This window comes from Urocitellus parryii, chromosome 1, assembly GCF_045843805.1.
Source record: "Urocitellus parryii isolate mUroPar1 chromosome 1, mUroPar1.hap1, whole genome shotgun sequence".
In the NCBI taxonomy this organism is placed as follows: domain Eukaryota; kingdom Metazoa; phylum Chordata; class Mammalia; order Rodentia; family Sciuridae; genus Urocitellus; species Urocitellus parryii.
Window position 1 is genome coordinate 59,976,355 of NC_135531.1, and position 16,159 is coordinate 59,992,513.

The 16,159-nt window shown below is 40.0% G+C and overlaps 1 protein-coding gene across 1 annotated transcript in view; it reads left to right on the forward strand.

Annotated features, from left to right (window-relative positions):
• The window catches only part of Znf366 (zinc finger protein 366), a 62,992-nt gene that overhangs the window by 941 nt on the left and 45,892 nt on the right, over nt 1-16,159 (forward strand). The window lies entirely within an intron of this gene.

A 16,159-nucleotide genomic window follows, 5' to 3' on the forward strand; every position in this document is an offset into this window, starting at 1 on the left:
GTTTTCCAAGCACCAGATAGAACACAGAAAGCTAATGGAGCTTATGCACAGGACCAGTTTCTAAAGACTCACTTGCTTCCATTAAATTCGTCAGAAAGGATAATGTTACCAAGAACTCATTATGGCAAGCCATGAGGGAGCCGAGATCATGCTGTCAAAAATAGGTCAGCAAGGTCATTCCAAAAGACTCTGTGTGTTTACTGATACCAATAATTTAATTCAGAGAGGCGCTAAATGGGCGAGGGGCAACAGCCATACATAAATTTTACAATATTAATTTCTATGAAATGTACTGGCAGAAATTTCCTGGGATCTGAAGAGTATAATAAAAATAGCTGGACTCTCATTTTAAAATTAATTTGGCCAGATTATACTTTCCCCACAATTGAGTAATTAATCTTTATGTGAAACTGAGCCATCATCTTAATGAGAAAATATGATGGACTTGGTCTGTTATGTGGGTTTGGTTCCATTAGTCAGACCTCCTTTTTCTTCTATTTTCAAAGAACTTTCCTTAGAATCACCATTAATAAAAGAGGTGTGATTAGTGTTTGCCTGCTTGAGGATGCAAAGCGATCCTAATGGCAGTCGCTGGTGGTTTCCAGCTCTTTGCCATCTACCCCAACCCCCTGTCTCATAGGTCTTCAGGTCAAAAAGTAGCCGGGGCTGGTCATCTTGGGCATTTTGCATCATTTATCAGCCACTGTGATCCCAGAAGAAAACTCAGGGCTGCGATCTTGACTTGCTTCTTTCGGTTTCATTTCTCCTTGATAATGTTTAATGTTGGACCCAATTAAAACAACTGCACAGGACACTCTCTGGTTTTACTTATGGAGTAAAAGGGTTGGATGCAACATAAATAAAAGGAGAGTCACTCTGACCAAAGACAAGGAAGGCAAAGGTGGGAAAGGATAATGTTACCAAGAACTCATTATGGCAAGCTCCATCTTGGCCCGTGACTCGAGCCTAACAAGCAGGGAACATGCAATTTTCTTTAAGAGAAAAAATACATATTCAATATTTCAGTGAACATCGTAATGTCATTGCCATGAGAATGTTTATTAGATACGGGGTGTGGAGGGGGTGATGATGGAAAGTTTGGCTACCTGAAGGTAGTAGCCACTGACTAGTTTAGGCTCTGCCGCTACCTCTCAAACTACCTTATTCAACTCCAAGGAGTGAATTGGCATTTATGGAAACTTCCAGAATGACTGTTCTCTGGGGTCATCAGAAGCTCTCTTGTGGCATCATTAGGGGAATTCCAGTTTGGAATGATGCAGAATTTGACTCACACAAGATTTTGTTAATTAATTTTTGCCAAAAGTGTCCACATAGCTAGTTATCATTTGTCATACTTTTTTTTTTCTCAAGGTACTGAACCCAGGGCCTAGTGCATGCTCAGCACACACTCTACCACTTATCTATACCCCCAGCCCCAATATATAGTTTAAATCATGTGAGCATATATGTCCTGCAGCTCTGGGTGCTGGTACTTAAATCTGAGCCAACAGAACATCAAAAGCACTTTGGTTTCTGTTGTATGCAAATTTGGGGTTGAATTCCAGCTTGGTGACTTACTGATCATGAGCCTTAGGTGGGGTCCTTACCCTAAGTCTCAGTATCCCCAAACATAAAACTGCATCAACATAACTGAGTTGTTCTGATGATTAAATATGATTATTAATATAAAGCAGTTAACACAATGCTTGGGAAGTACTAAGAGTCAGCCAATATTAGCTGTGATTTTTCAAGAGCCATTTGTTAACATTGAAGAGTCCTGTATTTTTTACAAATAGAAGGAATAGAATTCAATCTTCTGTAATCTGGATTACTATTCTTGTTCAATGTTGTGCCAAGCATCTTTCAGAACAAAGCTAATTCCCTCTAGCTATTCAGTTGGGCACACATTGACACATTCTGGATTCCAAATTCTTATAAAAGAAGGTGGGGTTTAATGTGCTGATATTCATCTCTGATTCTGGCAGAAGCACCCGCTGTGGCCTCACTGTAGGTCAGCTGTAGCCGATGGAGCTCAGAGCAGGGAACGTTTGCTCTGGGACCCAAGTTTTCAACTTAGAGGAATGTGTAGTAGACATGACACGGCAGTCTCCTCTTACCCACTTCCCCAAGCTCCCAAGCTCTGTGTTGTTGGTGACCTTTTCCCTGGCTGCAGAGGGCTACAGACACTTATTTTGGACTTCATGGTGGCTGTGCCATGACTCAGCTAGAGAGAAAAGCCCTGGAAGTGACACATTCTCCCCCAACCCAGGGCTGAGTACTCTCGGAGTTCCCTGTCCTCAAACATTCCAGCAGCAACCTACTCACCTTCACACCAGTCAAGAGGACACCCTGTCACGTGTGTGTGTGTGTGTGTGTGTGTGTGTGTGTGTGTGTAGGGGGGCGTGTTGGATCCAACAGCAGTTTTTTTTCTCACTCTGAACTTCAAAACCTACATGCATGTTAGTTCATCAAATAATAATGATACTCTTTTTAGGTCTTAAATTTCCTTTCCCTTTTCAAAAGCAAAACACACAACAGCAAAAATGATTGAACATCTACCACCATCAGCCCAGAACTTTGAGTTTCTTGTGTTAGAATAAAAGGCTCAGATACAAGAGGGACTTGTCTGAACACTCACCTTAGGGGAACAAATTGAAGCTGATTTCTTCTGCACTACTGTACAAAAGGTACCTTCTAATGCGGCTGGATGCAGTAGATCAAAGAGCAGATTATCACTCTTGTTCTCAGCCCACCTCTGCCTCTCACTGTAGGGTGACTTGCCAGGTTTCTTCATTTCCTTGGACTTTCATTTTCTTCTCTGTGCAATGTTGGAGAGGGACTCAATCAGTGACCTGTGTGTGAGTGTGTAGCAGAATTCACTCCTCCTGCAAGACCTACCAGATTCTGCTGCTGATATCCTGAGGGTGCTCTCTGGCTCTGTCTTCTTCAGGATGGCACCGATGCTAACTCTACATTGATGTTTTGAGAGCCGTGCTTTTAAATGAAACGTATATTACGCACTAGATGTTCTCTTTAGAAGTTAGTTTTGAAGGTAGCATTATTTGAAGGTATTGTTATTCTAGAAGCTTTTAGTATTATGGAATCAGAAATGTCCCAGCCAGTTAAGCAATCTGATGATACTGATCAATGTACAATAAGTGTGTATAATCAGTTCTCTATTTCTCTATATCCTTGGCCCCAGGGATTTAATCAACCACAGACTGGGGAAAAAATGCCTTTCTACTGATATACAGGCTTTTTTTTTTCATTGCCATTATTCCCTAAACAATATAGTTTAACAACTATTTACAAAACAGTTACATTGTATTAGGTATCACAAATTATCTATAGGTGACTTTAAGTATCTGGGAGTGTGTGTGTGTGTAGGTTATATGCAAATACTGATCCATGGATTTGGGTATCTGTAGGAATCCTGGAACTCATCCCTCATCCACATCAAGGGGCAACTGTATAGACCATGAAAAAATCAGTTATTTGGAACTATGAATATTATAATTCTGTATAAACAGCATTTTTAATTTATGTATTTCCCTATTATTTGCATCTTACATATAGTGAACATATATTCTTTCTTTATCAAGAAAAACACAAATATTAAATATATTCTATTTTCTTTCTTAGAACACTAGTAGATTTGATCTTGTAAGGTTTTGCTTTTTAAAACATCTTATCATGTGTGCTGTGTTCAGCCTGTCTTAGAAGTTATATCCTTCTCCCTAAGTTAATAGTGATATGGAAAGGCCAAAGAATTGATAGTGGTTTTGAAAAATCAGCACTCAATCATGTTAAATTGGCTTTAATTATAAGAAAAATATGTAGCTTATCAAAAAAGTTGTTCTGATGTTCCTGACCTATCTTTCCTGATCTTACTTAATTTTTCCCCTCATATGTCTGGATGGTTAATGAAACAGAGTAACAGTGAACACAGTCTCCATCTGACAGGAGCATGGAGACCACCAACACTGACATGTACCCTCAAAAATGACTCTTGTTCCTATTCAAATACCAAATCCATTGACATAAAACAATAGTATTTAGATAAAAGAATAAAACTATCTCCTCATCAAGTGGGCATATATGCAGAAAGTAAGCACCACAAAGACAGGAACTTTGTTCTGTCCACTGCTATATGTGCAGGGCCCAGAATAGCTCATAGCATATAATAGATGCAAAATAAATCTGTTGAATAGATGAATGAATGAATTAAGTGGACTGTTGAGTGACATGTGCTATCTTTATATTATACAAAATGAAGCAGTTAGTAAAAAAAAAAAGTTTGTTAAGTGTTTTGGGGGTCTGGACAATGCCAAACTGCCAGCTTGACAGATGTATGCCTAACCTGAATTGACTGAAATCATATGGGTTTGTTCTATCATTTTGTGCATGCAGCTGCTACGAGTCTATTAAAAATAAGCTCATCCTGGCAAGGACCCTCACCACCCCCATTCATGGGAGATAAACATTTATCAGATAGGTACACTGAAAAACTGTTAGTTGCATTTTATTTCCATGTGTTTTCTAGGCAGATGACTGGCTAGCAAATTGTTTTTGGTCAGACAGAGAAAATGATCATTTGTCTTTCCTTGACTGAAAGAGCTGTGAGCCAGCATTCAGCCTTGAGAATGCGCAGCACTCTGGTTTACTGTGGGCAAAGCTGTAAATCCAAGTTAAAGGGATGTCACTAGGGGTGAGTTTGCAAAACACCATGGGGTGAGTTTTGGGACAGAAATGTGATATCCTCATTGAGGACAATATTATTTTCTTTTACGTAATTGAAGGCAATGAAGATAGCCAAAATACTGGATTGAGGCAGTTTTACATTTATTTGGCAAATTTAAAGTGGTAAATAGAAAGGTTTAATAACAAATTGGGATGATGCTAACAATTTTGGATGATACTGTTACATTTAACACCATTGGGGTCCAAGGGTTCTGTAATTTAGAGTAGTAACTGAAAAAGCTTTCTCTATTTATATTGATGAAGCCTGTCTCTTTAGTGTTGAGTACAGGAGACACAAAGTCAATTCTGTACCATTCGCCCATCTCCCTGATACATGTGACCCCATTTTAACCTCATTCTATGTGGCCACTGATACCAAGTACAAATTAATATAACTAACAGCAGCTCCAGCACCAAAGACCCCTTGGGGAGGAGTCATTACCAGGTTTGGGGCCTCCAAAGATGCATCATTTCACTGAACCCTCCCATTCTAAGAAGTAGGTGCTTTATTCTTACTATCTTAGAGAAAAGCAAAAACATCTTTTTTTTTTTTTAGACAAATAATCTAGAGGAAGTGATTTGCTTGCTTCACTAAATCAATGTTGTGCTTTTCAGATTTTGCATGAAGGAGGAAAGGTTAACGGTAGCTCATCATTGTTTAAAAGTTAAATATCCTCTCACACAGTACCCTTCAAATGTTGTCCAGGGACCAGCAGTGTGGCCTCACCTACAAATCTTTTAAAAAGGCAGATCTGCAGGCTCTACCCGAGACCTACTGAATCAGAAACTGCATTTTTAACAAGACCTCCCAATGACTCAGTTGCACGGTCAAGTGTGAGTAGCACTGACTTGAAGGTTTCGATCTGTTGAATGCACATTGATCTTGGAATGTGTGTCCTTGTTCCAGAGTTACAAAGCCATTTGTTAGTATTGACCATGACCAAGATGGCAGAACTCTCTGTTAGATAGTGGTATTACTGAAAGAGGGCTCTTTTCCTTTCCCTTCCAAGCAGCATTGAGCATGCTGATTGTGGTATCACCCAGCAAGTTAACTCCTTTCCAAAAGGTCCCACTCTTGGGTAAGGTCAGAGTTTTGATTTTCAAGCCTCTTCAGAGCATGGGTCATCAAAGTCACCTGGGGAGGATTCCTAGGCTCTTCCCTAGATGAAGGAGTCTGGATGGGAACCCAGGCTCTGCCCATTACCCAAGGCACTGGCTCAGGGTAGGGAAATCTCCAGGGAGGGCAGTGATGTGTATTTGGGAGAATTACCCTAAAAAGAGTTCAGCTTTTTTCAGCAGCTTGAAAAAAAAAAAAAAGCACACATAAAAACATAATTAGAGAGTGTGGGAGAGAGCGCATTGTAGTTTTCCAGGAAGAATGGGTACCCAGCCAGCTTCGTCCTTGAATGTTCCAGAATGGGGGCAAGAAATCCTGCCGTGCTCCTGGGGTTGTGGGAGGGGAGAGGGACCCTGTCCTCCAGCATCCCAGCCAAGGAGGAGATGCCAGTGCGCTCACCTCACTCTTCCCACTTAGAAAACACTGCGGAAAGAATCCTTAGAGTTTCCTTTGCTCTGGGGACTCACCGTTCTCTCTTGGAACAGAAATCAAGAGGGGACTATTGTTGGAGGGGTGGGGAGAGGAAACAGGGCAGGAAGGGAGCAAGGGAGAGGACCGGAATAGCTTCTGGTGCTGCAGCCGGGAAGAAACAGGGCCTCTGCCTGGATGGAGATGGTGACTTCTCCCCCCTTCACTGAGACCCTCTGGCCTCCTTCCACGGGAAGTGCAGAGAGACTTCAGGGTTTCAAGGCTGCTCTGTGGCACAGCTGCCACTCTAGGGCCCACTGTGCTGTCTCTCACTGGCCCATCTTCTCCTTCAGACAGTTTCCTCCCTATAGCAGAGTGGAGCCTCCTTCCCCTCACCCCCAGCTCCCACAGAACTTCCTCAGTTCACACAACAAGCACCAGAAGAGGTCTTCCAGCATTATCCTAAGCAATGCAGACACAGAGCACTTTGCAGTGCTAAGGAGCACTATACTTCATCCATCAGGATGAGGTCCTGAGATGTTAGAACCCGACTTCGTAGGATGAGGAACACACACAAGTGCAAAGAGGTTACTAACAGGTCTATCCAGAATCTCACCTCCCACCTAGCTCTGCAGGGAGCTGGGCACAGAGGGACTGCTCTGTGCACCATCTTTATAACACCCAGCAATGCAGCAGGAACTTGGGATTCTCCTCCCACAGCTCTCCAGGCACACCACTGATGTCACAGCATAATCCCTCATCTCTGGTGGGGTCCAGGTCTCCAGGGACTTGTCTCCTGGCTGCAACCTGGATCTGAACAGGGATGTTGGAGAAGAAGCAGAGAGCCTAGTTTTAGGGAAAGAAGGTACAGCCAATCATTTTGAAGAAGGCAATCCTATTTCTGTGTGTCTTTACCCCTCCATCTGCTCAGACATATCCCACTATTTAATCTGACCGACACTGGCTCCTTGGTGCCCCTGCTGAGTGTCCTAGGAGAGGTATTTTGACATCACATCTTTAATACATGCAGTTGGGAAGGATATTTAATGATGAGCAAATCCCACCCCAGTTTTGGACATAAAGTACCAAATATATTTGCTCTTGAACCAATATAGGTTTCTTATGGGGGGGGTGGTTTTTTGCTTAATAAAGAGCTATCTCTTAGGTACATGCCTCAATTGCTTTACACATATACATATAAACACATAGTTTACCCCAAATTATTGAATCTTATGGAATATTAAGAACTAAGGAATGAGCCCTAAATTGTTCATTTGGAGCAAGAATGTAGTATCTGATCCTCAGTTCCCTATACTTCCAAATACATTTACTGTCTTAGTACATTTTTGAAAATGATGTTACAAAGAGTTTGGTTTTTGTTAGCTAGTGGCATCAGGAAGAAGATAAGAAAAGTCTTAAGTACTATTGCAAGTAATTCATAAAGTTCTTCTTCCACTTCCTGTGTGTCATTTTGAGAATGTAAGCAATGCAAAAGAAAGAGCTAAACCTGGAGTCAGAGAATAAAAGTTGAAGTGTGCTCACTGACACATGAATAGATGGTCAATCAGTGAACCCAAATGCAGATGGGAATTTAGTGTATGATAAAAATAGCATTGGATATCAGAGGGGAAGTCAAATTGTGTAATTAATGATGTTGGGACAACTAAGTAGCTATTTAGGAAAAAAAACAAACATATTGCTACTTTATTTCCTAAAATAAATTCCACATAGGTCAAAGCCTTAAAATGTTAGAAATTCAAACTTACTGTGATCCCAAATTGCACTAAAAATTCTTTTAAAAAATGGCGGCATAAAAATACTAGAAAAACTGAGAGATTTGTTTTTTGAATCTCAGAGTAGGGAAGGTCTTTGCTAGTTTTACTTGAAAGCCTTAGCATTTATCATACATTAAAACAAAAACTCCTTCAGGTCTAACTCAGTGAATAAGATCAAGACAAAAAAGGAGGGAAAACATTTTTGAAAGTGCATCACAAAAAGCCTAATGTAAACAGAAACACAGGAAAGTGACCCGAAACACAGATTTCACACAAAATGGAACATAGCTGGCTTTTAAACGTGAAAAATAGAAGATACTCATCCTCATTTGTAGTAATAAAATGCAAACTAAAACTCTTGAGATTGCCAAATTTTACCTGCTTGACTAGCAAAGATGAAACATTTTGCCAGGCACAGTGGCACAGCCTGTAATCCCAGCAGGTCAGAAGTCTGAGGCAGGAGGATAGCATGTTCAAAGCCAGCCTCAGCAACTTAGTGAGGCCCCAGGCAATTCTGCAAGACCCTGTTTCTAAATAAAATGTAAAAAAGGGCTGGGGATGTGGCTCAGTGGTTAAGATCCCTGGTACAAAAAAAAAAAAAAAAAAAAAAAGTTAAAAAAAAAACTTTCTGAGCACACATGCTTCTGGGATTCTGGAGAGTACTCTCAGATATTTCTGGTGTAATTGAAATTTAGGAAAACTTCTACAGAGGCCAATTTGTAAATGTCTATCAAAATGTAACATTGAGTAGAATTTATCCTACAAATACACTTAGGAGATGCGAAAAGACATACCCACACTGCAATATATTTGCCATAGCATTATTTAAAACAGAAAAAAAGAGATATTAGCACAATTTTCTGAGTACTAGACGGGCTAAATTAAGTACAGTACATTTGTACAATGGAATATTTGTCAATCCTTAAAAAGGAGGGAAGAGAATATAAATGGATTCCAAGATATATGATTGATTGATTAAAGGTGAAGGTGATGCAAAGAGATACGGATAGTCTGTTCAATGAATGATACTAGAACAACTCAAATCTATATGAAAAAGAAAAAGTAAACCCTTATCTTACACTATACACACATATGAACTTGAAGTAGATCATAGGCCTACATAGAAGAATTAGATAAAACTATCAAATTTCTAAAAGGAAACATAGGAGATTAGGCAAATAGTTCTTAGTTAAAACATGAAATGCACAAGTAACAAATGAAGAAATTGATAAAGTAGACTTCATCAAACTTAAAATCTTTTGCCCCTCAAGTAAAGTTAACATTATAAAAATGGAAAGACAAGCCACAAATTAGGAGGAAATATATTCCATATATTTATTTGGTAAAGATTGGCTTATAGACTATTTAAATAATTATTTAAATTTGCTAATAATAAGACAAACAAATTAAAAAGAAGCAAAAGTTTGAATACCTAAAAAAAAAAGATATTCCAAAATTAGATTTGAGTGACGGTTGAAGAACTATATAAATTTTCTAGAACTCATCATACTGCATATTTTAAAGTACTTGAATTCTGTATTATGTAAATTAATTCATAACATGGGGGTGTGAAGAATAAGGCAGCTCTATATGTTCTGAGAATGGAGCAATCACCAACCTGTATAGTTCAGTACTGAAAAAATAAACATGCTTCCATTGTATGAAATGCTATCATTTTCCAAAAGTCTATTTGCTATGTATAGAACGTCTCTGGAAGGATACAATAGGCTTGCCAATAGAATCTTTCTTTAGCTGGGGGGATGAGATGGATGGAAGGCATGGGTATAAGGGGATAACTTAACTACCTATCCTTTTTGTGTTCCCAGTGAGAGAGAGAGAGAGAGGGAGAGAGATTTTCAAATATACCAGTGCTATGACCATGGGCAAATGCCTGAGCCTGTTTTCTCACCTGAAAAATGAAGGGATCAGTTGACCACTAAGGATACTTCTGATTTTTTAAATCCTGTAATCTGAAAACAACAACCCTTATTATGTTCACTTTAGAGATGAGAAAACAGAGGTTCAGAAAGGGCACACCAGCAGAAGTCAGTCACACAGCTGCTTGGATCTTTGGGGGAATATGGAGTTACCACAGAGTTTGTATGTAGATGTCAACGCCTCCTATTGGAAAACTGACCAAATAAAATTTTAGAGGGATATGTACCTCTGTTTTTCAAATTTGGTTATGTCTTGGATGGTTAATTAACTAGAAATTAAAGATGTTACTAAATTCAAAATAGCTTTGATTTGTTTTGTATTTTTTCTAACTTATTAGGGATTTGCAAAATGAGTTTCTTTTTCAAAATTTTGTGCTGAGAAATTTGGGATACACTTCTGGGACAAAAGTTGGATTTCACTAACAAATTTTAGGGGGATATGATAAAGTCTGTGAAGTGTATGGAAATATTTATCATTGTTGTTAATTTCTTCCTTCATCTGATAACTGTCTGTAAAAAAAACTCCTGGTTTCTTCCTTTATTATGTATATGACCTTGAGCAGTTTGCTTAACCTGTTTGTGTTCTTGTTTCCTCCTTGACAAAATGTGGCAAAGAATAGCACCTACCTCACAGGGTGCTGTGACAGTCACACAATGCCATGTCTTCAACACCTTCTTGTTGCATAGAAAATACTCAGCAAATCATGCTGTTCTTGCCACTGTTTTTGATGCATAGGTGATGCTCAATAAACATTTTGGGATTGAATTGGTAAGAGAACATGTGAAGGAGGAATAAAGGGCCATCTAGCAATGCAATTCATTTGCATATCCTTGGTCACAGGCAGTTAGGACAGTGGGTTTTATGCAGATACTATATTGGGGGTATTTGCCTAGGTGATTGCAACTTAGAGGAATAATGATATTTCTGGGTCTTTGGCCCAGCAGACTTTCCAAGTCTATCACCTGTGCGTGTTAGATGCATTGAAACATGCATTTAGGGACCAGCAGGAAGATTTGGCCTTAGAGCCAATGTGAGGTCCAGGCTTCATTCCTCATTACCAACCATAAGAGGAAACAAGCCCATCGGCCCCTGAATAGGAGAGAAGCAATGCTCTCTTGCTACAAACCAAAATGCTGAGGACCACAGTTATCAGAGGGTCAAAGGAAGTTAGAATGACCTTTCATAGCAACTTAAAATTTAAGCCAGTTTAAAATTTCACTTCCAGCTCATCCCGTGGACATTTAGATTTGTTATATCAACAGCCTTCTAGTCTAATAGAAACAGTTATTTTTGGTCTTTTGGTGTTTGCAAGTGAGACTTCTTAAATGATTAATTAAATTTTTTTAAATGGATCCAATAAAAATAAAAATGGTACATATTAATGGAATGCCATGAGACTTGAGGTTTTGCATGTAAGAGAAAAGAACCTATTGCTAGACTTTGAAAGGTGGGATGCCCTGAGTTTTAGCACAGACTGACATAATTCTTGTTTGTTTATTTGTTTTTTGTTTTGCAGTAAATTTTATTTTGGATTATCTATTACGATTTTGAATAATGCATATGTGCAGTAGTTGTCTCATAATGAATTATAATATTTTCTATTAATAATAATATCGAAATCTATTTCCTACAAAAAAAAAAAATACCTGTGACATAGTTATTTCTTAAGGCAAATAGGCCAATGAAGAAATCATCTGCTTCTCAGAACTGATTGCTTTTTCTGAGACCAGCAGAAATAATAGTGGCAGCTACTGCTCGTTGGCAGCCCATGTGGGGAGGTTCTGTGCTGCTACATCAGACACTAAAGTTGATAAGATCCAGTCTGAGCCTTCCAGAAGTTTCCAGAAAAATTAAAGTTCCTATGGAATAGTGAGGAATATATTTCCCGGTCATCTCCATCCACTGGCCCTGTTTCTGCCCACTGGGATCACATGGAATGAACCCAGTTGATCTAAGTGTCAACTCTTTGAAATACTTAAACATAAGCCATCAAGCCCCCAAGCCTCTATCAGGCCTCCCTCTGAACACACCAGGTGACTTCAGCCATCTCAACAAGGTGGGGCTTTAGTCTCTTGGCCATAGGTCATACTCCTCTGCATATTCTCTGATTTGTCCCTGTCCATAATGTTTCACTTAGAAATTCCCCTTCCCTTACCACCCCAATGATTTTGGCCAGTAAAGAATAGGGCTGGGGTCTCTCAGGCCCATTTCCAAGTCCAAAAGAAACTTCTGGATCCTCCCTCAAAAAGTCAGGTGAAGGGACCTGGAGTAAAAGAACAAGAAAGATGGAAGGAGAATTATTGATTTGACTTGCTATTTCTACATATCTTCAGTCCCAATCTTGTCTCTGGTCTTCCTCCTTCCTTGGTATAACCCTGAGAATATCTTACCAGGGTCATTAGGAAGATTGAATACTAGTATAATTACAATTTATCAAGAGTTTTTGTTTGGTTTGGTACCAGGTACTTTACATTTCTTACTTTATATCATAATAACCTTGTAAGATAAGTTATTATTTTTTCAACCTCCATTTTTGCGTATGAGGAGACCGAAGCTCAGAGATTAAGTAACTTGCCAATAGCTGGAAAGAGATAGAATCCAAACTGAACGCTGCCCAACTTTTCTACATCTCTCAAACTCTGTGATATAACACACTTGAACATACTTAGAACTTCACCTGGCCACACTAGGTACTTAATAAATGCTGGTTTCCTTTTCTTTCATGATCCTTTCTCTTCCTTTCAAGAATCGCATGCAATCCACAAATGAGGAAGAGAGCTTTGAATTGCGCTACATCCCTGAGAGAGTTAGATAACATGAATTCTGAAACGATAACTTTTAGCCATCTAAGCCCTTCCATGACGGGACAGCTCTATGAGGTCTCTGTTAACTAGGCCAACAAGTTTGCAGTCAAGGAATGGAATGTCTGAGGATTCTTTCTCAATTCCCACCCCTTATAGCGTCTTGCTCTTCTCTTTTGAGCTCCACGGTGCCTTAGACCTGGTCTTGCCTCTTTGGAATATGAGTCCACAGGTCAGGGCAAGATGTAGATAGCAAGGAAAGTGGTCTTGGGGTGGGCTTCTCTTTGGTTCCTCCAACCTCCAGTGGGGTCCTGTATGTCTCTCTTAAAGTTTCCGTTATGTAAAGCAGCTGTTATACTCAAGGCCAGTTCTCAACTGGGGGACAGTCCAGTTCTCCCTGGCGGCACTTGGAAATAGACAGGGGGCTTTGTGATTATCACAATTGCTGGCGGTACTTTTGGCATCTAGTGGCTGGTGGTGGGCAGGCATGTCACATTCTGCACACCACAGTCCGGAACAACAACAAAAATTAACCCCCACAAAATAGCCAGACCATTCGCCAGCCCTGAGAAGGTGAGGGCCGTGACTTTCTTGTCACCATGTCCCTCCATGTCCAGCTCGGTTCTCAGCCCTCCACAGATTCTTCCTACAGATCTTTTGAACTAGTGTTCTCTTTTTTCACCTTGCCATGTTTCTGCAGGTCTCCTCTCCTCTTCTACAGTAGCATTGTTCTTGCCTCTAATTTCTGGAACCACCTTCAAAGGTAGAAGCCTTATTTAGCTGTCTCTCATCTCTGTCCATTTCTCTTTCCTTCCTCTCAAAGTTTTCAACCATTGGGAAACCCACAGTACTAATGAATACCTTGTGAATTGATCAGTTAGATCTATCCTTTGAGTATAACTTAGAGACCTGACTTTTGAGAGTCATTTTAGGTGGGAACATTTTTCTCCAAAGGAGATTAAACGCTCTAAAAAGCTATTAGGTCCATGGCCTACATGACTAAGTTGTTAAGTGATTAACTCTAAGTGACTTGGCCAAAGCAGCCTCAGTGGCCCTGTTGGCTTCCCCTTGTAAGGAGCAGTGAGGAAAGAGCTAAAGCTGGAGGTCTGACCGTCTTCGTCATCCTTGCTGGGACGTCCGGCACACAGGCACTAAGCAGACCAAGGACTCCAGCTCCAGCCAGGACAGATGACCCAGCAGAGGAGAGTCAGCACCGGGTCCCTGTCGGGTTCCTGGGTTGGATCTTGGTGACCGAAGCATGCTGTGGCCACGCAGAGCATTCTTGCGACTGGAAACTTTTGAGTTCATTGGTTTTACTTTCTGACTGATTCCCTTGAGAAGACCCTTATCTCCTTTCCCTTTTGTAAATTTGGAGAGAAGGTTCTCTTCCTGTCCTGGGAATTCCCAACTCTGCCCCACTCAGGGGCTCTCCCACTTTCTTAAAGGATGCTAGGGAATACTTTAAAAGGTCTTAAAGTTCATTTTCATTCTTCTCAAATTGAAAACATCTCTCTGAAAAGCTGCATTGCCTGTGACTTGGGAAGGATCTGGAAACAGAGGAATTTGGTAAGGGAGTAAAGGACTAACATTTATTTAGCAATTGCCATGTACCATGCATATTACATATTAGGAAGCTCATCTTAATCTTCCTGCAGACCCATGAAGTAGTGTGTTAGTCAGGATAGACTATGCTATGTTTCAATAACAAACAGGCCCTAAATCTCCACAGAGAGAGAAGAGAGAGAGGATTTATTTCTCAGTTCATTACATATCCATCACATTGATCAAATGAGGCTTTGTGTGGCTTTGACCTTGGTCATCTTAACCAAACAGCTATTATCCGAGACATTTCAGATTGCTATGTTAGAAGAAACAAATATGATATGAAATCATGGACTATTTCTTGAAATTACAAAATAAAATGTCACTCATGCTTACACTTTATTGGCTAAAGCAAGTCATACAGCCATACCCACTTAAAAAGGGGATAAGAAAATCCATTCCAACCACGTGCCCAGGAAGAGAACCAGAATATTTGATGAGTAAAGTGTTATTATTCTTTTTTTATAGATGAGGAAACTGAAACCACTGAGCAGTGGTGGAGCTGTATTTTGAAGCCTGGTTTTGTCATGTGGTCTTCTGAGCTTTTTGCTCTCCCATGGTGGGTGCTTTCCACAGCACGCTGCACATGGTGTCTACCCACCTCTCCGAATGCTACTGCTGGGGCTTGAGGGGTTATGCAAGTGCCCCAGGCAGTGGACTGGTTAAAGCTACATCAAAATTACTGTGGCTCAGTCATTATTTTATTTGCCCATTTCAGTTCTCTTTTAAGGGCTTCAACACATTTAGTGTGAAATTATCAAGTAACAGAAATTTTATTGCTGAACACCTTCCAGATTCCTTTCTCAAATCCTATTCTCGAGTGTCATCGATTTCCTTTCATATTACTTTTATTTGTTAAATAAGGAGAGAAGGGCCATTCTCTCCTCAGTTCAGTAAGGCTGCTAACTGGTGGATGTTCAAGATCCAGGAGAAAGGATGCCCCACATTTCTTCTATTACTTTCAGCAAAAACAATCTCCAGGGGGAAAAAAGAAAATCCTTGCTCAAAGGAACAATAAGATAACAAGACTGGTTCCATCAGCCCTTAGAAAATCAATCCCAGTATTTCATCTCCCTGGAGCTCAGAGGACATGGCTTGTTAAGTCAGTTCTTCTCAGACTTTTCTATTTCAAGTACCCTTAATGGAAAAGAAAAATCTGAAGAAGAAAGGTCTGAAGAGGTCTGCTACAGGTGGGATTTGACTTTAGTGTGTCCTGGTGTTTTGCTTTCTGTTCCATAATATACTCACGTTTGTTTGAATTAAAAATTTTGTGGGTATTCAAAACTAAATAAAATGGATAGCCCAGGAGATATTTCAGCTTGTTCTATGGTTTCTACCATCTCTAGAAACATGACCTTAAACCTTTCTTATCCTTTAACATATGCTTATCATATTATTGATATGAGGGATAAGAGTTGCTGTCATATTGGCAATCCATGGTGTGTTTCCCTTGGTGGCTAAAGTACCCCAGGAGCTAGGGCAGGATAAAGGTGAGGAGGAGAAAGGGGGAGGAGAGGAAGGAGAAGAGGACCATGAAGTGATATCAGGAGACAAAGAAAGGCAAGTACAGTCAAGGAGAACCCCAAATGTGCCCTTAAAAAAAGCACATGGAAATAACTTGGAACTAATTTACTGATTAACACAGTTGCTAAAGAACTACATTTTTATTCATTATACTGCCTTTATACATTAAAAAAGACAAAGTACTTGGTGGGAAACAAAGCAAGCTATAGCTTGAGGCAAACTGTTTAACCTTGCTGGTGTCCAGTGCATAACTC